Here is a 17050-nt window from a genome sequence, read left to right on the forward strand (position 1 = left end):
CAAGGAAATTGTTTACTTGACAAATTACCTCCTTCTTGGCAAAACTATGTCTCTAGCATGAAACATAAGCAAAAAGATTTTACTCTTTTGGAACTTATTTCTCATATCAAAGTTGAGGAGCAAAACCGTATTCAAACAAAAGGAAAATATGTTTTCGAACCCTCCTCTTCAAACGCAAACTTGGTTGAAACCAAAAAGAATTTTTCTAAAAATTCTAAGCTTTTCTCAAAAGGTTCTAATCAAGTTCACGGAACAAGAAATAATGCAAATTTTAAAAGGGAATCTAAAAGGGAATTCAAAGGCGATTGTTATACTTGTGGGAAGCCAGGACACTCATCAAAATATTGTCCACAAGGTTTTTCACCAAATGGTAAGCGTAAATTTGTTAAATCTCAAGCACAGAAAATGCCATGGAATAAGGACACTCATCAAAATATTGTGCACAAGGTTACCCTTATTAGGTCGGGTCGTTTGGATCGGATTGAGTCTTATTGGCAATAGACAAACCCTAAATGAGTTTTGTCGAATACCACATGTCCATATCACCCAACTCACAATCCTCTTTATTAACAAACCTTTATAAAATAATAGACAAACCTCTGAAATGTATGTAGACAAACCTCATACTTCCCCTCGTCATCTCTTCTTGCCATTGATAAAATCACTAAGTAATTCCTTAGGTCGGATGCTTTTTCTAGGAAGCTCCATCTCACTATTTGGGATTATGTGGTTAAATCTGAAAGGGGTTGTTCCCCGTTGAAAAAAAGTCTACTCCATCCGTTTAATATGGAATTCCGTCTTTAATAAATCCAATCTTGTTTCTATAGGTATCCAATTATCCATAGTAAGGACATTTCTTGTCGACCTAACCTAATTCCTTTCAATTCGCGATCGCATATTCGAAAGAATGTAATTGGTCATGGTTGGGTCTACCTCAAACTTCCATTATTTGGGCAATTGGTGATGGGATTACTATCGGTATGTAGAATGATCCTTAGACAAGCCTTGGGCCCTTCCGTAGTGTCATTCACTACCCCTTTAATAGTATCTCTGCTCGTGCTTAATTTTACGTCTAGCATCATTTAAGATGATGCTTGGAACCGTCATTTTCACTATCCTTGTAACCTTTTCCCTTCTTCTCCTCAATCAATGATATCCTCACATTTTCCTCTCCCCTAAATCCAAATTTTCTATCAATTACTCTTGCTATAGACGGGTATATCCGTCTATTGCTATAGACTAGACGGGTCAAATACAATGAAAGTGGTGACATTTTTTGCCCCTACCACCCCCACTTGTTGTTTGTCCTATTAGAAAAATGGTATTATATTTCACCTGTCTTTCATTATAAACGGACACTATCCGGACAAGGTATGAGAATTTGTGATTTTCTATTGGGCAAGCTTAAGCTAGCCTCTTCGAGCTCTCTGCTCGCCCACCTTCTTTCACTTCTAATTTAATATGGTTTTAGGACACTCTTAAACAATCCCATATTAAGGGCTTTCTTTGACTCTCTTGGCGGGATAGGCTGTAATATAACACCCTCATTTACCCGACCAAGGTAAGTAGGAGTACTACCATCTCGATTTTTGGAGGTAGTGCATCAAAACTCCAATCAAGAAACATTTATCCAAGTTTAATGATTAACATAAAATGAATTATACAATTTGCAAAGTCTCAAACTACAACAACAACAACTCTAATGAAGTCTACATCGACAATTATTATATGATTGCTCGATTAGACTTCGAATGTCAATGGCTCGTCCCATGTCCCGATCATCACGAAATCCAAAACCTGTAATCTAACTGCTCCCCATATAAATGGATATATCATATGGATCATCACAAGCCACCACAATTAAAGGAGGTGACAATTTGACACAGAACCAACACTAGTCAGTCTCACTAATACAAATACTCACGGCACAATATAAATGCAATGCAAATGAATGAAGCACGCATATCACAACACTACTCCGAACTCGACTCTAACTCCACCTCAACATGAGGACAACATCGCAACACCGCCACCAACAATGGACGGACCTCGAAAAAAGTACCCGCATTGCAACACGAGTCCTGGCCCACGACCAGACTCGCCGCGATTCATATCGCAACACGAATCCCTCATCCTCAGATCATTAACGTGCACGTCCTCCTTGAAGTGAGAAATTTCAAGGAGCGACCCGGGCGTGAGACAGTCTCCCGAACCGCCTCACTTTCCTCACCGCCGCAACATCCACATGTAACACAATATGCCAAATATGCCAGGACCGTACCAAAGACCAAACTAACGTAAATAGGTGGACCGTGGACCGGACCAAATAAAGTATGGTTCGGTCTGGTCCGGACCAAATTACACGGTCCCGTTTGATCTTTGGTACGGACCGTCGAATGAACATCCCTACTTAAAACAGTCATTTTCACTATCCTTGTAACCTTTTCCCCTCTTCTCCTCAATCAAAAATATACTCACATTTTTCTCTCCCCAAAATCCAAATTTTCTATTGGGCAAGCTTATGCTAGCCTCTTCGAGCTCTCTGCTCGCCCACCTTCTTTCACTTCTAATTTAATGTGGTTTTAGGACACCTTTAAACAATCCCATATTAAGGGCTTTATTTGACTCTATTGGTGGGATAGGCTGTAATGTAACACTCCCACTTACCCGACCAAGTTAAGTAGGAGTGCTGCTATCTCGGTTTTCCGAGATAATGCATCAAAACTCCAATCAAGAAACATTTATTAAAGTCCAAGTCTCAAACTACAACAACAACTCTAATGAAGTCTACATCGACAATTATATGATTGCTCGACTAGACTTCGAATGCCAATGGCTCGGCCCATGTTCCGATCATCATCAAATCCAAAACCTGCAATCTAAGTGCTCCCCATATAACCGGAAATATCATATGGATCATCACATGCCACCACAATTAAAGGAGGTGACAATTTGACACAGAACCAACACTAGTCAGTCTCAATAATATAAATACTCACGGCACAATATAAATGCAATGCAAATGAATGAAGCACGCATATCACAACACCTACTCCGAACCCGACTCTAACTCCACCTCAACACGAGGACGACATCGCAACACCGCCACCAACAGTCGGACCGCAGCCCAAAAAGTACCCGCATTGTAACACGACATACCGAGTCCGGTTCACGACCAGGACTCCTACCAGATTCACATCGCAACACGAATCTCTCATCCTGAGATCATTAACGCGCACGTCCTCCTTGAAGTGAGAAATTTCAAGGAGCGACCCGGGCGTGAGACAATCTCCCGAACCGCCTCACTTTCCTCACCGCCGCAACACAACCACAACTCCAACAACATCCACATGTAACACAATATGCAACACAATATGCCAAATATGCCACTTTCACATTTACCATGAATATCAAGTATATCATGACTCCATGTACCAACAATTGCTACAATTATTATGACACAATGACCAACTCTTCCATGATATGATGTTATTCCAACTGTTATTATGAAACTAACAACAATAATGACATATGCAAGCATTCATATTAATAAGAACCGAGTAGAGAAACCCTACCTTTTAGCAAATCTCCACAAGCACAAGCACAATACTAAGAATCCTCCTCTATGAAGTCTCGTCCTACAATTAATAAATTAATTCTTATGTTCTCACAATAATAATACATATATAATCCCTATTACAACTATCTAATTACACAAATCCCCAATTAAGACACAATTAAGACATCTAACTGACAAAACCCCTAAATTCTAGGGTTTGGGTAACAATAAAAGATATTAAAAAAAATACATACAAGATGAAAATGGCAAAGTAAAGATGAAGGATGATGTTAAATCTTCAAATCCAAGGTTGAATTTTCTCAAAAGGTGATAGAAAAATTCTAGAAAGGGTTTGAGAGGGCTTAGAGAGAGTTTTAGGGTCAAAGAGAGGGGCAAAACACTGTTAATGACCTTAAATAGCACTCACCAAAAACACGGAACCGAATACGGCGTTTTTTGGGTCTGAACCGGGTTACTCGGTCGAGTGCGTCTGCCCCTCGGCCGAGTGCCACCTAATCAGCCCCTGGGTCAAACCTAAAACACACTCGGTCGAGTATGGACCACTCGGTCGAGTATGGACCACTCGGTCGAGTACACTCCCTTACTCGGCCGAGTGCTTTCTAAAACTCAGGGGTATTACATGTAATACCTCATGTTAAAAGAAAATGTTCTTTAGGCGAGGTATCCCATTGAAGAGGTCCATTGATAAAGTTAAATGACTAATGCGTAACTAATAGGATTGAAAATACAACTCATATCAACAAAATGAACTTTATTTTTTGGAAGCTCATGATAAGAATTCCACAGTTAAGCGTGTCGGAAGTATCTTGGGATCGGTTACCTTCTGGGAGTTTTCAGGATGCACATGAGTGAGGTAAAAAATGCTAGAAAATGGCTCATATTGATCATTGGGCCAAGTAAACGGCCTGGCAAGCTATTGTGAGTAACCGATTTCGGTCTAAGATGTTGAAAATGGTATCAGAGGAACCCCGTGATCATGTGATTTGCACCTAGTAGGAGAGAATTCTGAGTTAGCGATTATGTTGTCAAGCGTAACGCGAACGTCGCGTTCTTCAATTGGGGGTGTGTAATACCCCATCTTAACTGAAGAGGTTCTTCAAGTAAGGTAGCCTATTGAAGAGGTTCTTTGATAAGCTAAATGACTATCCCTAATAGGATTGAAGGTATTAACCAAGTGGTGTTAGTCCAGTGGTAGCTGGGTTAAACCTTAAAGCTTGCAGAAATGCAGGAGTTGAGAGGTCCCGGGTTCGACTATCGGTTGGGCGATGATCACTTGCCACCGCAGCCGGCCCCAGGGTGGCTTACATGGTCCATGTGGTGGTGCGGAATGCGTGGGGGGGACTCAACCCCTCGTCATCAAAAAAAAAAAAAAAAAAAAAAGGTATTATTCAAATCAATAAAGTGCATTTTTTTCTAGAAGCTCATGATAAGAACTTCTTAGCTAATTAATCGTGCTTATTTGGGAATAATCTTGGGATGGGTGACCTCGTGGATAAGCTTTCGGGATGCACATGTATAAGGCCAGAATATTGGAAAGGGCCCGTGTTGATCAATGGGTCAAGTATGGCAATCTATCATGAGTAACCGCTTCCGGTTGTTTTTAAGTCGGGGTATTATTACATATATAGGATTCCTCATAATGCCTTATTTTTCAAAAGATTTCTCATTGATCCTAACTGCATCTTTTACACCAGCACTTGCCAGCTTCAGACATCACTACATACTCTTAAAGATTGTGAGCATGCTGGGGAACTTTGGGCAAATTCCAATGTCACTTTTGATTTCTTCTTCCACAATTACACACTAAGTATACCTCTAGTAACTCTAATTGGAATACTATCATCTTCTTCCCCCTTTCGAAGCTTTGGTTATATAGGAATGAGGCTACCTTCAAATTCACAACCACCACTACCATTTTCGGGCTAGCTCTTGGTTGTCCACTAAGCATCATGCCGCTCTTGGTCTCTCTCCAGCCCGCTTTCGCGATTCAGATTAGTTTAGTGTTTTAAAAACAATCATCAACTCAGAGCCTAAGCCTGTTTTAATGAGACTGTCTTATTGTTATGAAAACTATTTAACGATAAGATGAGTTTATACAGGTCCGTTGCTAATGTCATTTACAACTTACAAGTGTAGGGAGCTATTAATGGGCTCATAATTTCTGAGGACGTGCTCGAGAAAAGATCGACAAATGTTGTACTCACTTGTTCTACTCTTGCTATGTTTGGTCTATGGTAAGAGAATCGCGAAAGTAGTAATCTGACCCTTTTACTTTGGCTTATTGTGAGATTAGGCTCCCTAAGTTTAGATTGGAGTGATTAAGCCTCTTAAGTTAGCTAAAAAGTGAAAATAAGCCCCTCACCAAAAATCTTATGAAAAATTCATTTCTCATACCACAAAAATTCAAATAGTTTATGTTTTATTTAAAATTAGGCACACACTGTATATTTTTAGAGTTTCTCTACTAAATTTTTTTTATATATATATTTATTTGTAAAGAACTGTCAAAAAATTTAGGAAAAATATTCAGTTCTTTTATAAAACATACAAAGTTTGATTTTGTAAAATATTTTAAAACTCTAATTAATTTTAATTCATTTTAAATTTTGATTCCATTTGTTAACTTTTTTATTCTAGTAGTATATTTTGTAAAAAGTATAATTGATTTCACTTTTTATGATGTGATATATTGAATTTCTCATGAGATTTTGGGTGAGGGACTTAATTTCACTTAAATGCAAAGTTAAGGGGATAAATTATAACAAAGCAAACTTAAGGGGGTTGATTTCACTATCAAGTAAAGTTAAGAGGGTCATTTACCACTTCCCCGGTAAACGAACCGATAATCTATAATTGGTCAACCGAGATGGGTCTTTTTTTTTACCAAAATAGGCTATGTATTGAAGAGGACAAACTTGCCTAAAATTGGCAATATGAAAGCATAGCCTTATAAACTAGAGTAGGCATCAATAGTATGCTAAACAAATGAACAACAAGCAATAATAATAAGGTAATAATAATATATAATAAATTAAGAGCGCGAAACATGGTATAGAAAAAACCTCCTAATGAGGAAATAAATAATTGAGAATGTATGAACCGATGATTTGAAGCACTCAAAATTAATAATATTATTAAGAGTAAAAACATGAAGCAAAAACAGAAAAATGGCCGCATTATTTGAAAGAACACAAATTCTTACTAAAGACGGGCACTATCCGTCTTTAGTAAGAGACGGATACCATTTTGTGAGACAAAATGCCCAAATTGGTGATAGTGGGAGGCACATGGGGTCTTTTCCTTTCTCCCCTATTTGTTTTATGAACAGAATTCTAAAATCTTAAGATTCGGCACCGCCTAAAAAGACCAACTGTTGAAAGAAACAAACAAGACGACATGAACACATTATCAAATGCAAAAAGAAATGCAAAATAGGACTAGGTTTGTACTTCCATTCTCGAATTAGTGAACTGCTGAGCATTTGGAGCACGAGATTCTGTACTTGTTAACTTTGGAACTCATTAAAATAAGCACATTTAAGGGAAATTTTGAACACCATCCACTTTTTTTAACTATGATTGTCCTCTTTAAAGTACATAAATACAAGTGGCATGTTTATTTGCTCCACCGTTGCCCGTTTTAACTCCATCATTACTTATTAGGCTATGTTCTTTTCCGTTAATAGGTGGTGAACTGAATTAAATTGAGCTGAATTAAATAAAAATGAAATAAGAGTTAATTTGGGAAGAAATAAGCTGAATTGAACTGAGATGAGTGAACTAAGATGAGTGAAATCGAGCGGAAATTATGCCAGAAATAACAAAGCCTAGTCTTGCCTAAAGTAGTGCCTCAAATACGAATTTTATAAATAACTACTCCCTCTAATCCACACCAAAGGTAACATAGGGAAAAATGGAGTATTTAAGAAAAAGTGTTAAAAAAAGGTTAAAGAGAGAAAAAATAGGTGAGGTATATAATTGTGGGATGGTATGTGAGATATGTAATGACATTTTGTGTAAATATGAAATGGGTATAAGGACAATTTGGTAATGTTGTCGGCCAAATAAGGTATATTACCTTTGGTGTGGATCATCCGGTTTAGGTAAGTGTTATCTTTGATGTGGATCAGAGAGGGTATCTTTTTATTTATGTGCATAAATTATTTGAGTTAAATGTCTTATGAAATTATTAAATAAAACATTAAAGAGGTCTTATAAGAGAATAACTGATTGGAAGGTACGGAGTATTTCACAAACAAAAGGGACATTGGATTGGATTCGATTGTTGCATTGACATTGTTGTAAATATCATAAATAGAAGAATATTTATATATCAACAAATTTACCAAATAAGGAAAGGAGATGTTGAATTGAATTGTCCAAAAAAGAAAATAGAGGAAGTTGGATTGGATTAGATGGAGTAAAATGAAAATAAAACAATTCACTTTTCCTCTCCTCTAAATTTCTCGACACAATATTTTCCTTAAAATTCCCTAATCTAAATATACCCTGAAAATTTAAAAAGGATTCCCGGCATATTAAGTGCTATTTTAGGTTATTTATGTGACGGTCTCTTCAAAGGTCACATCTACTCGCCATTTGTCCTCCCACTTATCCCTTTATCTTACGTCTCTTCAAAGTGACGGATTTTGTCGGTCACAATTGAGAATTTGGCATTATTATTTTGGACTTAAAGTCACTTAATTTAAGTTCACTTCAGATCCTATAAGTTCAGTTCAGTTCAGATCCTATAATTTCAATTCAGTTCAGATCCTATAAGTTAAGTTCAGTTCAGTTTCGCTCAGTTCAGTTCAGTTCAGATCTTATACGTCACTTAATTTAAGTTTAGTTTAAATCCTATAAGTTCAGTAGAGTTTATATCCTACGAGTATAAGATAAGTTCAGTTCAGTTTAGTTCAGTTCCGTTCAAATCTTATAAATTCAGTTCATTCAAATCAAATCAGTTTCAATCCAATAGAACATGACTTTGTTTTTTTTTTTTTTTTGTGTTGACCAGGAGTATCCCTCTCAAGTTTGATTTTTTCATTCACAAGAGTCAGGAATCGAACCCCTGACCACTTATTTAAGAGATGAGAGTCCTTATCACTCACATCAACCAACTTTGATAAAGAGCATGTGTAGTTCACCAATAGTGTGTACATGTGTTTCTAAAAGAGTACACAAAATCTCATTTGTGACGGCGATATCCGTTACAAGCTTGTGACGGATGCCGTTTCTTCTCACAAAATATCCATGAGAGGAGTGGGGAAGCACAAGGGGGGTGCCCCACCTTGTCCCCTCTCCCTTTTTGTGAGAGGTCACAAACTTGTGACGAAATTAGCTCATCACAAACAAGACGCTTTGAAAATAGTAAGACCAACTTTTATGGTAAGTAGGTTGGTTATCTCCTTGTGAGAAAAAAACATAAACTTGTTCTTTAATAAACTGAAAATCAAAAAATCCTTTTCTAGAGAGAGAGTAAGAGAGAGAAAAAACCCCCAAAAAAACAAAAACCTAATCAAGCTTTGTAGCCGCCGCCTCCTCCCTCCACACACTCCCCCCTTCGTCTTCTACCTTTTCGTCGGAGTTGGGTCCATCCATGGCCCTTCTCCGGCGATCCATTACACCTCCTCCGTCCTTTTGACCCCTTCACTTCGCACCCTTCGGCGGTCCGACTATTTGTTCTCACCATGTCGCTAGCCTCCCTCACTGCGGCCTTTGGTATGCTTCCCGTCTGTTTAGCGGTGTGGTTCGGTGATTGCTGCTTTGACCACGAGGTTCCTGTCCCTCCGACCCTTGTCCTTTCACCAAGACCTTGCATGCAATCCGAGGGGTGATCCCCTTTTCTCCCCACCCCTGGTTTGGCTCCTCTTGTATGTTTTTTCGGTCAGTCGGTGCATGTCGTTTTGGATGCGCGTTTGTTCTGGTCTCAGCCGGCTCTTTTTGTTTTCTGTCAGTTTTGTTTTGTCTGACGGCTTGGTTTCCGTCGGTTCTGGGTTGGGTCCGGTTGTGGTTGTAGGTGAGCTTAGCTCTTTTGGGCTGTTTGGGACCGATTGGTGATCCCCGATTCCCCCCACCAATCGATCCCGTGTCCTGTTTTTTTGTGTTTGTGTCTCGAGGTTTGTCTTGTTGCATGTAAGGCGGTGGTCCTGGGAGGTTTCGTTTGGTGAAATGGGTGCCTTTTGATGGTTTGTTGGTGTGTGCAAGGTTGTGTTTTTCGGTCCGTTTCTGTGGTTTTCGTCGTGGCAGGCTAGAGTGTGGTTTTAGTTGTTGGCTTGTGTGTCGGTGATGGGTGCGGGTCTGTGTTTTGTGTGGTCTCTTTTGGATGAGGGGTGTTTTGGGTAGGTTCTGTTTGGGGTGGCAGTGGTGTTGGAGTGGTTGGATACGGTGGTTTTCAACCTGTATGTGGTCGTCTAATTTCCCTGTGGTTAATTTAATTGTCTCGCGTTTTCTTAATTCGTGGTTTGTGTGTTTTCTGTTTTTTCATTTAATAAAATCCTCGTGGTTTGGGGTGTCCTGTCCTCTTATTCACGGGATAGTTAGGACGACTGGTAATTTGCATTGGGTCTGTGTTGAGCCTAACACTCTGTTGTCTTCAGAGATGGTTTTGGTTAGGGGGATTTTCAAGTGGTTTCCCCCTTTAGTTACCACCTATTTACTCGCTTTTCTTGGCTATGGGGTTTTGGTCAGCGGGGTTTGTGTTACAAAGTGTAGGAGTTTACTCTCCTCTGGAGACAGATTTTTGTGGTCTGTGTTCCGCCTTTTCTTTCTACGTCCTTGGGGCGTAAGTGCACTTTGTTTTCTCTCGTTGGGTCAAGGGGCTCATTGGTTTCCGGATGAGGTGTATCACGACCAAGGAGATGAATCTCCGAGACGCTTTCTTGGGTCTTGTTGTAGGTATTTCTCCGGAAGCTTTTTTTGTTTAAGACGAGTAAAAATGAGTTTATGGAGGCTCGTTGGTTTTCCGAGGAAGATTTTCACGACCCAAGGAGATGAATCTCCGAGACCCTTTTTTGGGTTTTGTTGCAGGTATTTCTCTGAAGCTACATCTATCAAGACAAGCAAAGATGGGTGTCTTCCTTTGGCCAGCGTTGCTCATCCATTAGAGATTGGGGTGGATTTTGAGTTTGAAGAGCGTGTCCCGACTACCGTCGTACGCCATCAACACGACGTTGTTTACCAATGCAATTGTTACCATGCTTTAGTTTATGTTATTAGTAGTTCTATGGTGTTTTAAGTTGTAGTTTATAGGTATGGTTTAGTGAGCCGTACCACTATAATGTAAAACTCTTTCTTTACAGCTGCCAAAAAAAAAAAAAAAAAAAAAAAAATATAAACTTTAAATCAATTTTGAAAGCCTGAAAATTAAGTTTAAAATCGTTTCAAGTACCTGGAACCGTTTTTAGCCACAAACCAGGTCTGATTCCCTCCTTAAAAAATGTAACCAACCCGATTTATATACCATATTTGTTTTCTTAACAAGAAGAGGAAATAAAACCTATTTCTCTAATTTTCTCCTCAAAAAACCTACTAAAAAGTCAACCACCCACCCACAATTCTTAATCACTACTTCCTTCGTCCCGGTCATTTGTTGTCCTTTGATTTTGGTACAAAGACCAAGGAAAAAAGGAAGGGGTCAATTACTAAATGACAAGTGGAATAAATTGAGTATAAATGATCAAATTACTCATCAAGTTCATTCTTAAAATAGAAAGGACAACAATTGACTGATACACCCCAAAATGGAAAAGGACAACAAATGACCGGGACAGAGGAAGTATTTTTTATCACAGTACATTTTTTACTCATTGTAGTACTTTTTTCATATTACTCCATACTTTTCTTTTGCCTACCTTTTCACTTATTAAAAAAAAACAATGAGCTTAATTTGTATAATTACAATAATAAAACCTTTCAAATCTACACAACTTATCAATTATAAATGTTATAAAAGAAATATTGAATTCGACTTAACAAATTAATGATTTTTTTAAAAAAAATTAGTGTTTTATTAAAAGTTTGGTGTTTTTAGGGTTTGGTAGGTTATAGGGTGGCTAGGGGGACGACATGGATGGAGGGACATCGTGATGGGCACCGAGGGAGGAGTAAGCAGGGGTTAGGACGTACATGACTGAGGGTAGTGTGAGTAGGGTTATGAGTGGATTGCCTAGCCGATGATGGGGCTATTTGGTGTGGTGGGTGGTTGGTGGGGGATGGTAGTTGGTCTTCTAAGATAGGACTAACCTATCTCATCCTTTCGAATGATAGAGATAAGTTGAAGCCACCGGCTTTCAAACCACTTCGAAAGAATTGGGAATGAATGTCCAATAGAAGCTATAAAGTCGACGACTTTGTTTTGTTGGCTTCACGAAAGCAATGTTGCTTGGCCTAACAAAGTAACAACTATATATTTGAGTTTCTCTTTTTCTACCTTTCAAAAACGAAAATAAAGACGATAAAAAATGAGATGAAGAAAGTAAAGAATTGCCATATATAGACAGAAAATTCAAAGCAGAATTTTAAAAAAAAAAAAAAAAAACACAATTTGTGCACTTTGTTATTGAGTGCAATGAATGATTGAGGGTGGACATATCCAGTGAATACCCACTCACTAACCCAAACCAGTGGAACTAAAATGAGTAAAGAATCACTACCTGCGACAACACCATCAGTTCATGACATTAGTTAATCAAAACTAAACTCCAATCCACACCTGCGACCATGTCATCAAGGAAACATTATATAACGAGTTTACAGAGTATCCATGTTAAGTTATGATATGTGACAAAGTTGACGAGTCCTGCATTTTTATTAAATTAAATAGATAAAAAAAACTATTAACCCTAGCTAAACCATTCGCAATATTAAATTGCATAGATCGCTTGATTTGAACTCAACTTTGTTTAATTAATAGAAGAAGAAATAAAAGTGATTAGAGCTCGTAGTGAAACTTGAAATCATAATCTATAGGCACAAGGTCTAAACATCAACTTCTCTCTCTCTCAAGATGGATATATCTGTCTTTTAAGGTTAAAATGGGTGAAATATGTTAAAAGTGAAATGCCAAGGGAATAACAAGATATTTGTCCTATAGTAGGATATTACTTGGCCCGTCTTACGCTTAAGACAGACATATGACGACGTCTTTGAAAACATAATCTAAGAAAACTTGGGGATTTTGACAGACTAGACATAATTTCTGTACTTCCAACAACAATGGCATAAGCAATTATGCATAGAGTAGACTCAATATGCGTAGCCAACTGGAACTAATTAACAATATGCATAGACTCAAGATCTTCAAAACCAACTGGAAAGGATTACCCAACTGCGTGACCTCATGATCATCAAAACTTGTATAAGCTCAATAGAGATCACACTCTTACCGTTCACATCCGCGAGGTTGTTATAGGTTGATTTCGATTAACCTAGTTTCTTTACCTTATCAAAAAAAAAAAAAAAAAAGGCTTTCATGAGTGGTCTCTCTTATGAAGACTAGCATAAAGCTGTGTCAGGGATAACATTATTCAATAGATAATAAATGATTTCCATCTCAACAAAATAAAGATCAATTTAATGTTACTACCCTTGATTGAATAATTCTTATGAAGCAGGTAATACAATCTACTCTTTAACAAGATGTGTTACCCCAGACTCGTACAGAATTCAGATATCCGATTTGGCTAGCTTTTGAAAACATTCGCGTTGTTAAGGCTTAAAATGAAGTGCCCTAGTGTCAGATATATGAAGACTTGGGAGTAATATAATGTAGTCTATATTTAAGTTTTAGAACTCGTACCTCAACAGCGATAAACATTCGTTGTAACAACGATGCAAGAAGAAGAAAACGTCAAAGTGTCAAACCAATGGCATACCTCAAAGCAGCTTGGATAATCAACTCCAGTAACCTGAATATATGAGCATCCCCTTTGATACAAGTGGCAAGGCTTCCAAATCCAAAACAATCGTAAGTCTAACACAGAAATTAAATACAGAAGAGTGTCCGAGACACATACCAATCAACAAACTAGGGGCACAAGAAATTACTCCCTCCGTTCGAGTGATATATTTACACTTGTTTTATTTCCCCCTCACAAAATAAATAAAGGGTAAACATATCACCTAATGTATGAAAGTATAATCAATGAATATGATATTTACCCTAAACTCCAAAAGTCCTATGTAAATCACAGCGACGGAGTAATAGATATGGTTTTTCCAAGATCAAACAATTTTCAACAGCAATGATAGCTTGTAACAAAAATGCACAATAGATAGATGGTCATTTAATTTTGGTGGTATTATATTGAAAACCAATGAAGGGAATAGAGAAAGGGAGCTCCCTTCAGTCCAAGCAAAGAGGGAGAGAGTTGAAACTATCTCCCGCATCATTCATGCAATCACAGTAGAGCCTCTTGTAAATGTCCTGATCTACTGAGTGTTTGAATGAATGAGTCGGCAGATAATTCAAAACTCCCTTCTTCCATCCATGAGTGGGCTGAAGAGAGCTCTCTTACACTATTTCTTAACTCTACTTGCCAATGCGACCTATGCAACCAACTACACTTTTCGTTTTTACTTGGGTTTCAATTACATAAAAAAAAAAAATGGCAAAGAAAAAACATAAACTTGCTCACATTTTAGGTATAGTAGATTAAAAGTTCATTAATTAGAGCATACAGTATCTACTTCTTAAACCAGTCAACCCTACTCAAAACTGTAACTATCACAATCAAAGTAGTACTATAAATTAGACATCTTGAGGAAAGTTGAAACACTTAATTAAGGAAATTCTGGAAGTAATTAATGAACTAATAAGCACATAAGATAAGTTTATAAGGGAAAAAGAGCACATAAGATAACAAGATTATGCTCATCAATGTAATCATTAGCTCATATGACTAAATAATACATGCAACCTATGTTGCTCAGACTCTTCACTATTACCATGTCGAACACTCGACATTTCATTTTAGACCAAAAACATGAGTCTTTTTCATAAAATAGACAGAATCCGTATCGGATACTTGTAACTGAGTCCGAGCAACAACTGACGAAGAAGAAAATAAATAGAAAGATTAAATAGGGATAGAGTCAGAATTAAGGCTAGCAATCACATACATTCAAACCCTAACCCTAAAGACAAGGTTAGATGTAATAATACTCAGTTACTCACCATCAACTACGAAAGGGAAAGGGATCGGCGTCGGCCGACATGAATCATCCTTTGAAACCGAATGGCTATAAAGTAAGAGAGTTCTGGATAATTCAATTTGATAAACAAAGTTCAAGAAGAACTACATGAAAGTAACTTATGCTAAGGAAAAGAGGAAGGAAAAAGCAAGCAAAAAGAAGAAACACATCAAGTTACAAGAAAACTCATAGATAACAGGAAAAACATAAATATAAAAACATATAAATAAATAAATAAATAAATAAGATTAAACCTCAAACCAAGAATTATTGGTAACAGAAGATAGATAGATAGATAGATAGAGAGAGAGAAAGAGAAGAGAAGATGCAATAATAAACCGAGTTGAGAGTTGATTCGTAAAAATACGATTTGATTAAAAAAGAAGCAAAAAGGGAATCATAAAATATATTCATATTGTATTGTTTTTGTTTTTATTTTACATTTTGGCAGACAGCTGACGATTGATTTGATCTAACCCTGACATCCCAAGTACACTGCCAGATATTTTATTATTAAATGCAAATATTAATGCAACACATTATTTTAAAAAATAAAATAATTTAAATTTATTTTAATTCACCACTTCCTGACATTGATAAGACTAGAGATTATCAGCATATGTCTACCTTTCTGAATTCATAATAATGCGATGCACTCCAATATCCAATTTGGATCTCTCCATGTTTTTGGAAATCAACTGGTTTTTTTTTAATCCAATTTTAATACAAAATGCAGAAATTATAGAAAGCCATTGAGGAAAAGCAATAAGTCACCCTTGATTGATATATCTGTTACAAGCTTGTGACGGGTCAAGTATTACTCACATGTTAAATAAGACAACAATTAAAGTGCATAGGAAATCACAAATGATTTGTCTTATTAAACCATATGGGTTTTACTTGACTCGTCACAAGCTTGTGACGGATATCAGCCCTCACAAATGAGAATTTGTGGAGGACAAGTTATGATCTTTGCCGTTAACAAGAAATCACTCCCGATGTTTGGGTTTGATTTCATACGTTTCATTAAAATACATCTCAGATGTATTAAACAAACGTTTAAAATCAAACCGTATAACAACAGTAAAAAGTAAAAACCCATGAAGTTAAAATCAAAAGGAGCATAATTAAGGTAAAAAAAAGAGTGCAAAAAAAGGGAAGAAAAGAAGAAGTTAATAGGGAAGAAAGGAAGAAGTTAATTTAAGGAGGAAAAATAAAAGAGAGTAAGTGAAAATAAAAAGGTAAAGAAGTGAAAGGTCATTGTCTTCATGAGAGTGAGAGACAGAAAGCGACCATTAGATCTTAGCAGACACCAAATCTAACCCACTAAATTCAAAAGACTGAGTTATGTTTTTTTGAATGTTATGTTTTGTTTGAGTTTGAGTTTTAGTTACTGTACAATTTATTATAAACTGTTACTTATATTAATTATTATCCTCAGAAACTGCATGTTTTGGGGAGGAGGTTGAAGATTTGGAGGAGGACTTCAAGGTTTGTCATTTATGGGGGCAGTTTGTTTAATTTTTTCAGGATTTATTATTATGAACTTGTTTTTTTCACCTAAAATTAATTTCAATCCCAGGTCATGGTCTTCCCTAACTTAAATGAGCTGTGGACTGTGGGGATGTATCATACCTGGGTCGATGGTGATAGTGATGGTGATAGTGTTCCATTTTCAAGGCTTGGAAGCTATAGTGTGGTTGTTAAGTTGTTACTCTCACCCTCTTGACCACTACTTCCTCCGTTCCTTTTTTTTTTTCTTTTGGGTGACGAGGAAATCCGCAGCCCCTGCTTTTGTTGTACACTGGGTAAACTCTCGGGTATATGAGATAGCCTGAAAACCTTGTATACCATGTAAGTCACCTAGACTTAGCCAATGCGCGTTTCGGTCATAATCAGGTCAGACAATTTCAATCCGCTTTTGAGTCTCAAGTCAACCTTATCGATGAGGTTATTCGGGTTGAATTAACTTTGTAAGATCTAGTCATACCCCCTTCATTTTGAATTAATATTTAGGTTTGTTTTTTATATACAATTCAACACAAAAGAAATGTGCAAAGTTAATTACTCTAATTTCTTCTTTTATTTTCTATGAACTAACTTGCACAGTTGCACATTTGTTTTTGGAATGACTTTGTTAGTTGTAACAATGTAAATATATGCTTAAAAATGTAAATAACTCACATAGATATTTATGATTCCTGGTCGTGTTCGTGTTCGTGTCAACATTAAATGAGTCACTACTACTCCAACCTTAACCCGACCCAATTACATAAAT

At 37.1% G+C, this 17050-nt stretch overlaps 2 long non-coding RNA genes across 2 annotated transcripts; one reads left to right on the forward strand and one right to left on the reverse strand.

Annotated features, from left to right (window-relative positions):
- Window positions 1-1632: 1632 nt before the first annotated feature.
- On the reverse strand, window positions 1633-13695 carry LOC141598683 (uncharacterized). Its single transcript, XR_012523617.1, has 3 exons — window positions 12234-13695; window positions 3576-3638; window positions 1633-1808 (listed from the first exon to the last, which is right to left on the reverse strand). It is a non-coding gene; the product is annotated as an uncharacterized LOC141598683 (long non-coding RNA).
- A 2314-nt stretch (window positions 13696-16009) lies between these two features.
- Window positions 16010-16466, forward strand: LOC141651184 (uncharacterized). Its single transcript, XR_012546898.1, has 3 exons — window positions 16010-16116; window positions 16214-16263; window positions 16355-16466. It is a non-coding gene; the product is annotated as an uncharacterized LOC141651184 (long non-coding RNA).
- The last annotated feature ends 584 nt before the right edge of the window (window positions 16467-17050 follow it).

The sequence above is a fragment of the Silene latifolia genome, chromosome 1 (genome assembly GCF_048544455.1).
Source record: "Silene latifolia isolate original U9 population chromosome 1, ASM4854445v1, whole genome shotgun sequence".
Classification (NCBI taxonomy): Eukaryota; Viridiplantae; Streptophyta; class Magnoliopsida; order Caryophyllales; family Caryophyllaceae; genus Silene; species Silene latifolia.